Genomic DNA, 14,832 nt, shown 5'->3' on the forward strand with positions numbered 1-14,832 from the left:
CTGACTTCATGACCCCTCGGGTCATGTGACAAGCATCTCAGAACTGTAATCAAAGAAGTCCTTGCACCGCTTCATGCCAGACTACATAAAAACAGCAACGAATGGCTGTAAAACTCAGTGAGGATGTCAGAGGCAAGTCACGTTTCATACGTATTATGTGTGTTGTCACAAATACTCCCACTTTTGTTTGTTCCTATCACCATGAAACCTTTGAGAGGTGAGGAAATTCTGTCATCTATTTCGGCCTAGTCGAAAAAGGTTGAGGGGACTGAGATGCCACTTTAAAGCTTTGAGTCAAAGTAATTTCAGAACAGTAATTTTCCCCTTTCTCTGCGTGCAGGTTACCTACACACCACTCTGTCAGCTTTCTGAAAAATCCTCAGCAGGGGATTGCCAGCTATAAAGTGAGCATTAAACAGATCTATCACGGAGCCAGATCATTGGCTGCGACTGGCACTGGTGTCCAATAATACAGTCTGCTTTCTCCAATTTCAAATGACAGACAGGGAGACAGGGACAATAAACACATTTTACCTCCTCACACACTCTCACAGTGTCTCTCTCTCAGACCAATCCTTTCTCTTGTTATGGCTTGATCATCAGATCTTTCTCTCTCTCTCACTGAACACTGAAGGTTTTCAATTTAGCCAAGCTATGATTATGTTTCCTATTTTTATTATTATGAGAAGAAAAAAAATCCTAAGTGTTGATGGTCTGTTTTGTTCATTTATTGTATCGCTGCACTCTTGCTAACCTCACCATTGGGACTGATTTGCGTATGAATGTGTTTTTCTGGGGGTTTTGATATAGCAGGGAAAGTATGGGCATCGGAAATGTGTCTGTGGAACATTTATATGTGTGCTTCTTCTACAAAATAATGAATTTGCACCAGGGAGGACAAAAGAATGGGCTCTTCCTTTCAGGTGAAAGGAGGCAGACTGTTAGAGACAGGTTGCTTGGAGAGCTGTGGGATTATTCCACTGTTTCATGTTGAACGTTATCATGGGCAGGCAGACTGATGTGAGCTAAAACTAGCAATGCAGCACAACACCTAACCAAGGTCAAGCACTTCCTCTCTGTCTCTCTGCCTGTCTCTGCAAGTCGTAGGGAGATTTGTTCGGGAAAAAGTGAGATGAAATGTCAAGAGCAGAGTGATTGCCTGGGAAAGGGAGATCCTAATTAACTCTCTCTGGTGGAGCTCTCCTGCTACCTCCCTCATGCCGCGTGTGCCTGTATGAATCTTTCATCTCCTCCTCCTTGCCTTTCCTCAGAGGACACGGCTCCACTTGCAAAGCCAGCCAAAGGACAGATGGATACAACGAATGCAAAGGTCAAAAAATAAACAGTGTGGCTATGAATGACAGACCCTCTCTCAGGGATGTATACAGACAGCAAACCAATCCCTGCAGCATGTCTACAAAGCACAAGCAAGTAGCACAGAGAAGAAGTAACATCAACTGGTGGCCTGTTATTGAAAAGGATGATATTGACAACGGTGGCCTCCAAAGTCAATGATGTTGTTTTGAGTCCTTATTACTGTATAATTAATACCATGCTTAGGCGAGGGAAGCATAACTGGAATAGATGCTATGTTAAGGTATATGTTTACTTTGCTTTGTCCTTTGCTTTATCATATACTTAACTATAACCTTGGCCTTTCCAACTTATCTTATTTAATCAGACAAAGAAGTCTCTTAACAAGCTGTAGGTGGTGAAAAGTTTAGTTGGCAACAGTTAATTTAGCTGTCACAGCCAATGGATATATACACATTCATCCGTCTTCCACCGCTGCTGTTCATTGCGTCGATACGTCAATGTGGCTGTATAGGTTGGATGAAGCATGACCCCCCCCTATATATTTGCTTGAATATGTGGACAGACACAGGCAAGCAGTCATTTCTACTGAAATTTTTCTAATCGACTCTGAGTGCAGATTTGTACACACAGATGTGTGTTTGAACCCACACATAACACTAGTGAACTGCATTAATGTATATCAGAACCGGATGCACATTTATGCATCCATGATTAACAAATTTTCCAGCTGTCCTTTTTTTTTTTTTTTTAGAAACAACAATTTATCAGTGATAAATTATACTGTAATATACAAAAGAACTTTCAATCCAAAATAGTTTCGGAAACAATACTATTACTAAAATGAAACTCAACTTACTACATAAATGATATAATGATACATGTAAATATAGCTAATTAATAAAAAAGAAATCAAGATCCTAAACTGAAGATATGGAAAAATTTAAATTAAAATATTAATAGGAGAAGACATATGGCTTTCGTAGTCCTGCAGGACGAGTCCCAGCTAAGACAGTCAGGAAAGAAATGACTACAAGCTTCAGGCCACAAAACAGAGTTACTGACCTTCAAGTAAGAGTAAAGCTGTTACATCAGAATGAGCTGCCGGCTGTGTTGTCTTCAATTCTGGAAAAGGATGAGAACCTGGAGGTTTTGGAGCTGACTGAGGCGCACAGTACAGGTTTCTCTGGGGATGGATCATAAGCAGTCTCCTGCAGAGTTCGGAGATCAAAGCCAACCAATTATAACAGAACTTAAACCTCTGTATTCACACTGTGCACTGGATGACTATGACTTTATTAACCAAGTTTCACAACTATGTCTATACATTTTCCTGACAAATACAGAGGCTCGTTTAGATATTCTCAGCCAAATTCTCAGAGTAAAAAAAAGACATTTGTCTAAATAATTTGTCTGGGTTAAAATCATTGACCTGTACTGATTGTGGGTGTAAATGATAATCTTTTATTCATCTTCAGCTCTTGATGAATGTGATGAATAGGATGCTGTTTGTTCTATTCATCATATAAGGTCACTTGATTTCATTTATTTGGCAAAATGCTAATTCTACCCACATATTCCAAAAAGAGTTCTTTAAGCAGGCGTTTCACGAAAGCAATCATGTATTGAATAGATGGAGCCCTTCATTGCTCAGTATATTGAAGTGGACTGTGTCAATAAAGGTCAGATGTTTCAGAGAAATGCACTCATGTGCCAAGAAGTTATCCATCAAACAAGACATGGATGTGGCGTGCATGGTTAATGAAGGCAGACCAGCTATCACATGTATCACTGAGCTGTGTGTATGCTGATGGATGGGAGCCGCTCCTGTAAAAAGTCTTGTTGTCAATAAAAAATTATATTATTGCAAAATAGACCAAAAAAAATGCAAAATAAATATTGGTTAAACTGCGTGATTATGTTTATTTTCCTTATTTTCATAAATTTGAGGTTTGACATACTGACCTGTTCTCTTTTGCATGGATTGGCCACAGGCTAATATGAAGTAATTCCTCTAAAGCATGCAGAGATGAGTCATGATTACAGAGCTGATTTTTGACTGTTTTGTTTGATTCACAAAATAAACAATAAAAATCTACTAAATTACTGCCCAGCTTGTGGTCTAAGGTAGCACTTGATTGAATGAGATGCCATCTGGAAAGAAAAGAGCCTTTCATTGATATTTATCTGGGAGAATATTGGAACAGGAATGGCTTCTGTATTATTTGATTCTGTGACTGAGCCATGTTTTTCTTGTTATCGTAAAATTGCATTTCCTGCAACTGATTATTTTATCAAAATCTTGCTTTTTAAAACTGGACAATACATTTTCAGTTTCTGAAATCACATCTACATTTCCTGCAACATTCTGGGAGGCCAGCATCGCCATGGATATCTGTCAGATTCATAAAAAGATGTAGACATGTAGACTAGGGCTGTTCGATATAACGATATATATCAGATGACGATATAAAAACGTCTATCGTTTCATTTTACGCTATCGTTTGTTTCGTGGTGTCGCAAAATAAACTGTTTACGGCAATATTTTTTTCATCGTTTTGTTGGTCACTGTAGTGGCTATATTAATTTCTTAAAGTTCTCTCTTTCTCTTATATTTAATATAACCACACTACGGATGGACAAGCGCCTGTTTTTATGGGTTGTTGTTAGCAACAACGACGGTAAAACCATCACGTCCGCTTGTTTATTTTTCACATAAACCTTTCACAATAAAGCTCAAGATCCTGTTGAGACTTTTCAAAATAAATGGAATCACGTGAAAAAGTATTATGGAGGGAGGAGAAGCAAAAAAAAAGTCGTCAGGTGCTAAAAAATAAACCTTAGACTCAAACGTTAGAACAGGCTTTTCCCCGCAGCATGCCGTGTAATAAATACAAAGAAAACGGCGGCCGTTACAACTTATGTCTAAAAATGTACAGTTTCATGCATCGGTTAAAACACTCGACTCCAGGTACACGACGCCCAGCTGGAAACACTTCACCTACCCGAGATTCACAGAATTTACAGAAAATATTAAATTTTTTGTGATTTATATTGTTATTGGACGATAGATGTTTTATATCGGGATATGAGATTTTGGTCATATCGCACAGCCCTAATGTAGACTATACATCCTCCCTATAGAATGTGTGTCCATCAAACTGCTTGTCTACTGGAAGCTTCTTTGTTATTTCTACCTGCAATATGCACCTGCCTTTTCTTTTGATGCCTTTCACGCAAACATACTTGTTATTAACAGAAATCCTGTGGTTTCACACTTGTGGTGAAGACTGCTGTGTATGACACAGCCTTGAATAATGTTGATTATTAAGTGACAGGAGCTAAATCCTCACACACTGGCTCATGTTTCTGCAACTTCTATCTCTTCTGTCTGTTACTTGTGTGACAGATAAAAAAAAAAAAAAAAGGACGAGCAGTTGCTGGAACAGAAGAGAAAATAAATCTGCATACTTATAAAAAAAAGAGAGAGAAAAAGATAGAGAGAGATAGAATGTGCTGTGCTCCTACTGTGTTTCATTAATAATTCATTGCAAGAATCTGATCAACTGGCTCGTCCTCAGGCTTTTTTTTCCAGGTATTTTAAATTTTAATATTTTATATAAAGAGCTCTCTAAACAGTGAAAATCTACTATAATATTGATGATAGGGTTGGCACTCATCAAGCATCTTTGTGAACAATTGGCAATAACCTCAGCCACTCCCTAAAAAATAAGGAAGCAGCACAAAGAAGTGTGTACATAAACTGAGGCAGATGAGGTGATCATATGTGGAGTGATCTCTGCCGTGTCTCTGAACCATTCATAAGCGATTGTGCAGTGTTATGGGGTATTTTACCATGATAGGTTAGGCTGCTGCTACCAGGGAGTGGCTATAGTCCCACAGGGGGTGTACAACAACATTAATATGGATGGTATGTGTCATGTGGTAGTATCCACGTATATTCCAGATTCCCCTGCACAGTAAATTTCACACTGCATTCCAAACATGCATAGAGAAATGCAGTAAGCAAACTACAACAGCACAATTAGGGTAACAGACTAACTTGGCAGCCTGTTTCACTTACTATTTTTTCGCAACCACAGCTTATCAGCACACTTTATGGATGACTGAAATAATCTGACAGCCACTAAAACTGCATTCACTTTTTTGTCACTGCTGCAACTTTTCTCAAACACCGATAGACTCCTATCTCCTATGACAAACCTGCTAAGTTAGACTGAGTCACGCAGCTCAGTTTAACAGGTGCTATGAAACCTCTGAGTCCACACTCTGAGTTCAGTTGAGTAAAGCTCTGCAAGTTGTTAAAGAATTCGTTTTTACTTTAATTACTTTTTGTTGTCTTCTCTTCCTTCTGCTTTTTCTCGGCTTTCCAAGTGTTTGAGCTAATGCTAGCTCCTCCATGAGCCTCTACTGACGAGCATGGCAAACTGCTCGTTGCCAAAAGAATTCCAAAGGAGCTTTTTGATTCTGCATCCTTATGCTTCTTTGCAAACAATTTCACCTAGAAAATCCCAGCAACCATTTGCCAACCTGTCACAGAACATACTTTCCCCTAGTGGTCGGTGGTTGCCAGATGGTTTAGGCCTATGCAACTAGGCTTGTTGTCCCCGATATCTGATCCAAATATCAGTTCAATAAGGAATTCTTGATATACATGTATAGAATTCAATTAACCTATTTGGCGATTTGACTCCAATAGTCCAGTCCATAGTATTAGGTCATGACCTCCTGAAGTCTACGTGCTGGTGGTGGTTATGAAGATAGAGGCTTTGAAGGAGCCTGAGTAACATGGAGGAGAGGCATAGATGGGGAGGAGGTAGGTTACAAGGGAGAATGACAGATGGGCAATGAGATTTAAAGTACACAGAGTGGAGGCTGGTTGGCCTGAAGAAGTCGGATAGAAAGATTATTGGACTACACCACTGACGTCACCAATGAGCCCGTCAGTGTGGGAAAGTGCAAGTGATGTAAAGCATAGATTAGTTCAATTCAATTTTATGTACAGTGGGGCAAAAAAGTATTTAGTCAGCCACCGATTGTGCAAGTTCCCCCACCTAAAATGATGACAGAGGTCAGTAATTTGCACCAGAGGTACACTTCAACTGTGAGAGACAGAATGTGAAAAAAAAATCCATGAATCCACATGGTAGGATTTGTAAAGAATTTATTCGTAAATCAGGGTGGAAAATAAGTATTTGGTCAATAACAAAAATACAACTCAATACTTTGTAACATAACCTTTGTTGGCAATAACAGAGGTCAAACGTTTACTATAGGTCTTTACCAGGTTTGCACACACAGTAGCTGGTATTTTGGCCCATTCCTCCATGCAGATCTTCTCGAGAGCAGTGATGTTTTGGGGCTGTCGCCGAGCAACACGGACTTTCAACTCCCGCCACAGATTTTCTATGGGGTTGAGGTCTGGAGACTGGCTAGGCCACTCCAGGACTTTCAAATGCTTCTTACGGAGCCACTCCTTTGTTGCCCGGGCGGTGTGTTTTGGATCATTGTCATGTTGGAAGACCCAGCCTCGTTTCATCTTCAAAGTTCTCACTGATGGAAGGAGGTTTTGGCTCAAAATCTCACGATACATGGCCCCATTCATTCTGTCCTTAACACGGATCAGTCGTCCTGTCCCCTTGGCAGAAAAACAGCCCCATAGCATGATGTTTCCACCCCCATGCTTCACAGTAGGTATGGTGTTCTTGGGATGCAACTCAGTATTCTTCTTCCTCCAAACACGATGAGTTGAGTTTATACCAAAATGTTCTACTTTGGTTTCATCTGACCACATGACATTCTCCCAATCCTCTGCTGTATCATCCATGTGCTCTCTGGCAAACTTCAGACGGGCCTGGACATGCACTGGCTTCAGCAGCGGAACACGTCTGGCACTGCGGGATTTGATTCCCTGCCGTTGTAGTGTGTTACTGATGGTGACCTTTGTTACTTTGGTCCCAGCTCTCTGCAGGTCATTCACCAGGTCCCCCCGTGTGGTTCTGGGATCTTTGCTCACCGTTCTCATGATCATTTTGACCCCACGGGATGAGATCTTGCGTGGAGCCCCAGATTATCAGTGGTCTTGTATGTCTTCCATTTTCTGATGATTGCTCCCACAGTTGATTTTTTCACACCAAGCTGCTTGCCTATTGTAGATTCACTCTTCCCAGTCTGGTGCAGGTCTACAATACTTTTCCTGGTGTCCTTCGAAAGCTCTTTGGTCTTGGCCATGGCGGAGTTTGGAGTCTGACTGTTTGAGGCTGTGGACAGGTGTCTTTTATACAGATGATGAGTTCAAACAGGTGCCATTCATACAGGTAACGAGTGGGGGACAGAAAAGCTTCTTACAGAAGACGTTACAGGTCTGTGAGAGCCAGAGATTTTCCTTGTTTGAGGTGACCAAATACTTATTTTCCACCCTGATTTACGAATAAATTCTTTACAAATCCTACCATGTGAATTCATGGATTTTTTTTTCACATTCTGTCTCTCACAGTTGAAGTGTACCTCTGGTGCAAATTACTGACCTCTGTCATCATTTTAAGTGGGGGAACTTGCACAATCGGTGGCTGACTAAATACTTTTTTGCCCCACTGTATGTACCACCAAATCACAACAACAGTTGCCTCAGTCAGAAACCGAATATGTAACTCTGATGAAAAAAAAGCACTGTGATTACATGTAAAATACTATGAAAGCACAGCAGTATGTGGACTTACAACTATGCAATCTTTCCAAGCCAGTCCCATTAGCTTTCAAAGGAGCCGTGCTTTTCTTCTTGTAGTTTTTTTAGAATTCTACAAAAGCAAAAATCTTACAAACCAAATTACAAGAAAAACTGAATAAAACATTACCTGTGCTAATCTTGTAGTGTCCTTTTCAGATAAGGGACTGAACATACTAGAAAAACTAAAAAATGCAAACATCTTTTTTTTTTTATCTACTCACACAGTCGACAGTGCTTTTATGCTTGAGAAAACAAATGCTGCTTTTATGCTTCAAAAAAGGGATCAATCTAGGCCAATCCTTACTGTGCTATGCCTTTAATTTGGGGGTTCCCAATTCTCTCAGTGTCTGTCTTCATTTGTCTCAGTGAAATACCATCTCCAACTGGGACTAACTGCAGATGCAGTTATTCTGGCACTGTGCCTTACTCTTCATCATGCTGGTAGAGCCCAATTTAAATTAACTTGACTGCGGTATATTTGGCCTGTTGGTGGCTTTTAGATTAGAGAGCTGGACTGGTGAGAATGTTGCCAATTAGAATCCGCAGATCAGCTACACAAATTTAAGTAGAGAAAACAAATGCTCCCTCATTTTCCTCACATACTATCATTAAAGTGTCCAAATTAAAGGGGGATAACCTTCTCTGTTGGTTAAAACTAAGAGTCTAATTGCATTATTGCAAAGAGCTTAATTGCTTTTTGTTTCCACATCATCAATATGTGAAAAAAATGGAAATTTGCCCACCAGTATTTTAATTTCAAGCTATTTAATGCCCTCAAAAGACAAAGGAAAACTGCATTCTCTGCTCAAAATTCAGTGTTAAACTCCAGAAAGAAAAACATTTATCACTGAACTCACAGGATTCCTCTCCATCAACACCAGGGATCACAACACAAGGATCTAAAACTGCCCTGTATCCTCTTTTGTCAAACCCAGGCCTGCTACACATAAAAACACAAGTTGTTAAAATCAGTATATTATGGTGCACCAATTAAATACAGCTTGAACCACTATGTAAGGGCTCCTTGTTATCAGGATCTTTTTCAGAATAAAAGTAAGGATGATGATCCAAGTCCCACTTAGTCAACGCTCTTTTGAAAACTGGGTCACTATGCTTGCACTAGCTGTGGTGTGCAGCCTCTACTGCTTGGTATGCGTTTTATATTTTAGATTCAAAGTGTAGCTCTTGCTTAAAGACGTATCCTCTGTTGGTTATTCTCTGACCATGTTAAAAGGGAACTGAAAAAAAAAAAAATCTGTACTGTGGAAATGTATTTGGTGCTACAAGAGAAGTGTGAATGATTCAAACCACAAAATTTGATGTTAGCACCAGTTTTTATCCATTGTGTATCGTGCAAGGTTTCTGTTTTGTTTTGTTTTTTAAAGGTACTTTGTGTATGAATTGTTCCCAGCACCTTGGAGAATTTGTCACGGTTCGTCCTACCTTGCCATCTTGTTGTAAAGCTGAACTGGTGGAACTCAATCAAAAACTTTTGGGCATGACTACATGCTTCCTCGGTGGTAGCAGGCTGTCTAAAGTTATCCATCTATCTTCATCCACTTATCCATTTCAGTGTTCTGGGGCAGGGACTTGAGCCTATCCCAGCTGTCATACAGCAAGACGCAGAATACACCTGCACAGGTCACCAACACCTATATACTGTAAGTGAGATGACAGTGTTAACAACTGCACCAAGATGCTGTTGTCTACATTTAAACCACAAATTTAATGTTTCATACCAATTTAATTTTAGTTTATTTTAATGTTATTATTTTTATGACTTTTATCATCCATTAAAATTTATTTAAAAAATATAAATGGCAAGTCAAGTTTTGCAAGTCTAATTGTGGTTTCACATTGCACTATTGGAATCAGCAGCAGCTAATCGTCATGACAGTTTTACTGCCCGGAGGAAGGCCTGTAATCCCAGAGGAGCTACGGGGGAGACAACAAGGCTTCAGAGGTCGAGCAAAGTAGACATCTAAGTTTAAATATAAATCACCTGTTCCAGCTATCATCACAGGGAATGTGAGGTCTTGGGACAATAAGATGAACAAAGTCTGTTAGGTGATTAAGACCCAGAGGAAATAATTTAGTAGTTTAATGTGTTTTATGGAGACAATGCTACTGTGCATTCACGCTTCTTCAGGACTTTTCAGGAGAACTTGGATTTTAGTATGAGCAGTAACAAAAGGTATGAAGGGATTGCGGTAGTTATGATTGAAAAGCAGTGTAATCTCAGTTACTATGATGAAACATGTCTGTGGCCTGAAAATGGACCCAAAATGACCCCACTAGGTATATGTATCAGGCAAAAGCATCTTATATAGATGAACCAACCTTGAAGTATAATGTGTCTTATCAATTTACTATTACAATTAACTTTTTTAAAATGTATTTTAAAAAAAAGCCTACAAAGAACAAAATCTTAAAGAACAGCTTAAATTCTGCTTGTCATGTCTTCTGTCGTCTAAATTCATGTCATTTTGCGTGATCTAAATCTGAACAGGTGGTGAAAACATTGTGTACTTCAAAATCTCATTTATGAAACATCCAAATAACATTTAAGAATCCTTCAAACTAAATTTAGGACAGTTAATAATTTTGTAATATTTTAATTAGCAAATAAAGACTTTTTAAGGACTTGCAGATATCCTGAGTAACAGATACAACATCGCACATCATATTTATATACTAGGGGTGCAACAATACACAAAATTCACGGTTCGGTTCGATACTTTGGTGTCACGGTTCGATATTTTTTCAATACAAAAAATGCTCATGCTTTTTTTAATTTGTCATTTATTAAAATTATAAATATATATTTTAACTCAAAAGTACAGTTTTTAAATTTAATGTTGCTGAAACAACAAAGGGATAAAATAATAAATCTATCTGATCGAGAAATCACTCATCTTTGGAAAAGAGAGTTTATTACAGAGAAATGTCTCTTTCCAAAATAAAAGCTATACTATCCGCTTCTTCTGGGCTATATTCTCAGCAGCATATTAAACATATCAGGTCCCCATAAGGAGAATCATGTGCTAACGGCTGTCTAAATGACTCGGGTAAAGTTTGTAGCATGCATGCTTGTTGTTTTTGTCTGCTTCCACTTGTCTTTGCACTAGGATGATGTCGGCGTAAATGGGCAGTCATATTCATTGTGTTCCCACAAGTGCTGTCAGTGTTAATCTGAAATGACGTTAACGCCACAACACGGCAAATCTCCGTTAACAAGCTACCTCGGATCGCCCCGTGCCTGGGGCTGGACAGCATCAACATGTTAACGAGCAAACTGCGCTAACGCAGTAGTTCCCACCCATGTAATTGAGCATTGCGGTGCACATCCGACATACTGTTTTACTTTTGTCCATGACGCGCTTACCTTTAGGGTCATACTTCACATGAAGACCAAAATAGTTCCAAAGGCCAGATCTGAATGAGGGTGGGGGAGGTTCAATTTGCCATGTTGCAACGAGCTTAGCTTCTGTCTTGCTAGCTTGCGCTGCGCTCAGTGGATCTGCGCTTGACAGTGCAGCCTAGGCTGAGCTCTCAACACAGACAGCATAGTCAGAAGAAAAGTTGATAAAATTAAAAATTTTGTATTGTTCGATACATATGCGTACCGAACCGAAAGCACTGTATCGAACGGTTCAATATCGATACGAGTATCGTTGCACCCCTATTATATACATATGAGAACTAACATGTGGCAAAAAAAAAAAAAAAAGGCAAATAGAACTTTGACTAAAATAGGAAGCGCAGTTCAAAATAAGGTTAATAAGGTGTATTCGTATAACTCTTTATTTAGTCCTGTTAACACACAAAAGATCTTTACACAATGATCGCACAACATCACAACAATGTGTGTGATGAGTACTGTTTGTGTTTCGTTGATATTTAGTAATGTGTCCTACAGGACATAGCTGGATTTATGATCAGCACCAGGTCACTGAGGTAAAAACCTATCAATTTAAGACTACCTGAAGCAGTAATTATGACATCATTCATTGCTTTTTTTGTATGTCTTATGTTCCCTTTTAAAATCAGGCCCGCTTTGCCTTATTGAATCCTTTTGCTAGGCTGAATTCAGTTATTTTTGGAGATGCCAGTTATTAACATAAAGCATTTTGTAATGAAGCCACTATTCCCAAAAGCCTTAAACCTTCATTATGGCTCATTCATAAGTCAACCGAATAACCTAATTTCTTTCTATATTGAGGTAACACTAGGCTTGATGGCTCCACTTCTGATACTGCTCTAAGCTCAGTAGCATTTCTTTTGTCTGCCAAAAAAGCTAATTTAACCTCAGAGTGACCAGATCCAGTCCCTCAGCAGTCTGACGCTAATGTTTAATGGCATCATAAAGTCTTGTCTGGCCTGACAGCTTTCCAGGGAAAGACAGTCAAGTAAACAGCCAAAAGTCAATGCTGGCCTGAAGCATCCTGGGTACACAGGCTTCATTAATGTAAGACCACCACTCTTCTAAGTGAAAGAAATGAGCCACTGGGTAGGACAGATGCCCAGCAGGGAAATGCTTTCTTCTATCTGTGCTTAATCCAGTTCGTGACTGAAATGGCTATAGGTTCAGAGCATTTCACTCCCAAGAAATGAAGCCATTTGTGATGGCATCATTTTTATGCTCCTCACCTTTTGCCATCAATGTGGACAACACAAATAATTATCAAGAATGTACAGAAGTTTCACTAGAATTCTGTAGAGAAGCAAAATGCTGTAGTCAGTCAGGATCTCACTTCTGTTGAAAAGTTGTCTTTAAGGGGCCTCATAAGAAGCTTCTCAGACCTGCTGGGACTTGAAGAACCTTGTCTCTCCTTCACCAAAGCTTAGAAGACACTTCACTCACTGTAAAACCAAGCACTCGGGTCGAGATTAAAGTAGGGAAGGAAGATGAGAAGGAACATAGTTGCAGATTCTTAACAGCACTCCCTGATGGAGGCAGACTACAGCAGCAATGGGAACAGAAGAACAACCCGATTAGGCTACCAGTCTGCATTTCAATCTTATTTAACACACTGGAAATACCCCTTTCCCTCTTATTCTAACATTTTCTTTTATGTTAGCCACATACATCTGTAAAAGTTCATTCATATTCATCTGAGGACAGTTCAGCCTCTGAGACATTTGTTAACACATCAAGCTTATGCTTGGTTTTGCATTACTTTATTGTTCCCCCGACTTTTCCTTCAAAGAGCTTGTCCACTTGTACTTTAGTCAGTTATTTTCTGTATTTTATTGAATGGCAATTCCAGACCCAGAGAAAATGTTTGAACTTGATGTTTTTTCAGTCAAAGATAGGTATATAGGAAAATAGTCCTTGATTGCTGCCACGGCCCCTTTCAGCATCACTGATTTGTTGACTTCTGAAGTTTCTGTAAAAGGGGAAAAATTGCCTTCTCCAATCTTACTTACTCAGGATTATGCTCGTTTGTGACTTTTTGTTGCAAATGAACATAATCACACTGACTGGGAACAGTGTGCAATGGTAAATGGACTAGAGATGTTCTTGGCGACTAATTTCAGACTCCATCAAACTGGAGAAAAAATATAAAACTAATAGACTAGTGTAAAAGTAGAAAACAATGAGAAAACAGTCAAAATTAAGAGCAATTAAACGGGGCTAGTTAAATTGTTTTCCAACCAAATATTGTATGTACTTATTTTGTATACATATAAGAGCCTTTTAAGAGTCAGAAACACATTCTTCAATAACCTAATTATATTTGAAATGTTGCTAAAATATGTGGCACGTACACAACACAACACATTATGTCAGTTTACTTAGAAACAGCCAACATTACATACCCTTCATTTTATACATCAAAAGCTTCAGAACTGTCCAGGTTTAATTTTTCACTACAGGTTGGAATCCCTGTAGAGTCCACAATATCATCAGAAATCTTAATTCATAAAATGATACGATTTCAATGATAAACATTTTCCATATGCAGAGTATTACAATACCATAAACTGCAATACATTATTACCACTTTTTTTTCTCTACAAACTATATCCCAAGTTTGACTTGAGCGTCTTTAACACTGTGTGTGTCTGACATGGTGGTCAGCAACACTGGAGCAAAACAAGGGACCATCTTCTCCCCTTTCCTATTCACCCTCTACAACACAGACTTCAGCTGCTGCACCGACACCTGCACCTGATGACTCTGCGGTGGTTAGATGCATCCGCTGGGGTGATGAGACGATGAGGCTGTGGTGGACTCCTTTGTCATATGGTGCAAGCACAATCATCTGCAGCTCAACGTAATAAAGACCAAGGACATGATTGTGGACCCTGTTTCAATCCAGGGAGTTGATGTGGACATGGTGGAGGACCATAAATACCTCAAAGTACACACTGACAATAAACTAGACTGGGTTAAAAACAAATGCACTGTACAGGAAGGGCCAGAGCCATGACTATTTATGAGATGGCTGAAGTCTTTTAATCTGTTGGACAATGCTCAGGATTTTCTATGAGCCTGTTGTGGCCAGTGCCATACTGTCTGCTGTTGCATGCTGGGGCAGCAGGCTGAGGGTTGTGGATGCCAGAAAACTGATCCGCACAGCAGTAACATTGCGGAGGTGGAGCTGGACTCTCTAAAGGCGGTGTCAGAGAGGTAGATGTCGTTTAAGCTAAAGACAATATTCTCCCAACCACTCCATGACGTGCTGGCCAGTCACAGGAGCATGTTCAGTGCGAAACTGAGATTACCCAAATGCACCGCTGAACGACACAGAAAATCATTCCTG

General features: G+C 39.5%; 1 long non-coding RNA gene across 2 annotated transcripts in view; it reads right to left on the bottom strand.

The window, feature by feature from the left end:
• Positions 1–14,832, bottom strand: part of LOC145428238 (uncharacterized) — a 183,009-nt gene that overhangs the window by 151,641 nt on the left and 16,536 nt on the right. For both annotated transcript variants that reach the window (XR_013908483.1, XR_013908481.1), the window contains exon 3: positions 2,380–2,525. This is a non-coding gene — a long non-coding RNA (uncharacterized LOC145428238). The remainder of the gene's footprint in view (positions 1–2,379; positions 2,526–14,832) is intronic.

This window comes from Astatotilapia calliptera, chromosome 1 (assembly GCF_964374335.1).
Source record: "Astatotilapia calliptera chromosome 1, fAstCal68.1, whole genome shotgun sequence".
Classification (NCBI taxonomy): Eukaryota; Metazoa; Chordata; class Actinopteri; order Cichliformes; family Cichlidae; genus Astatotilapia; species Astatotilapia calliptera.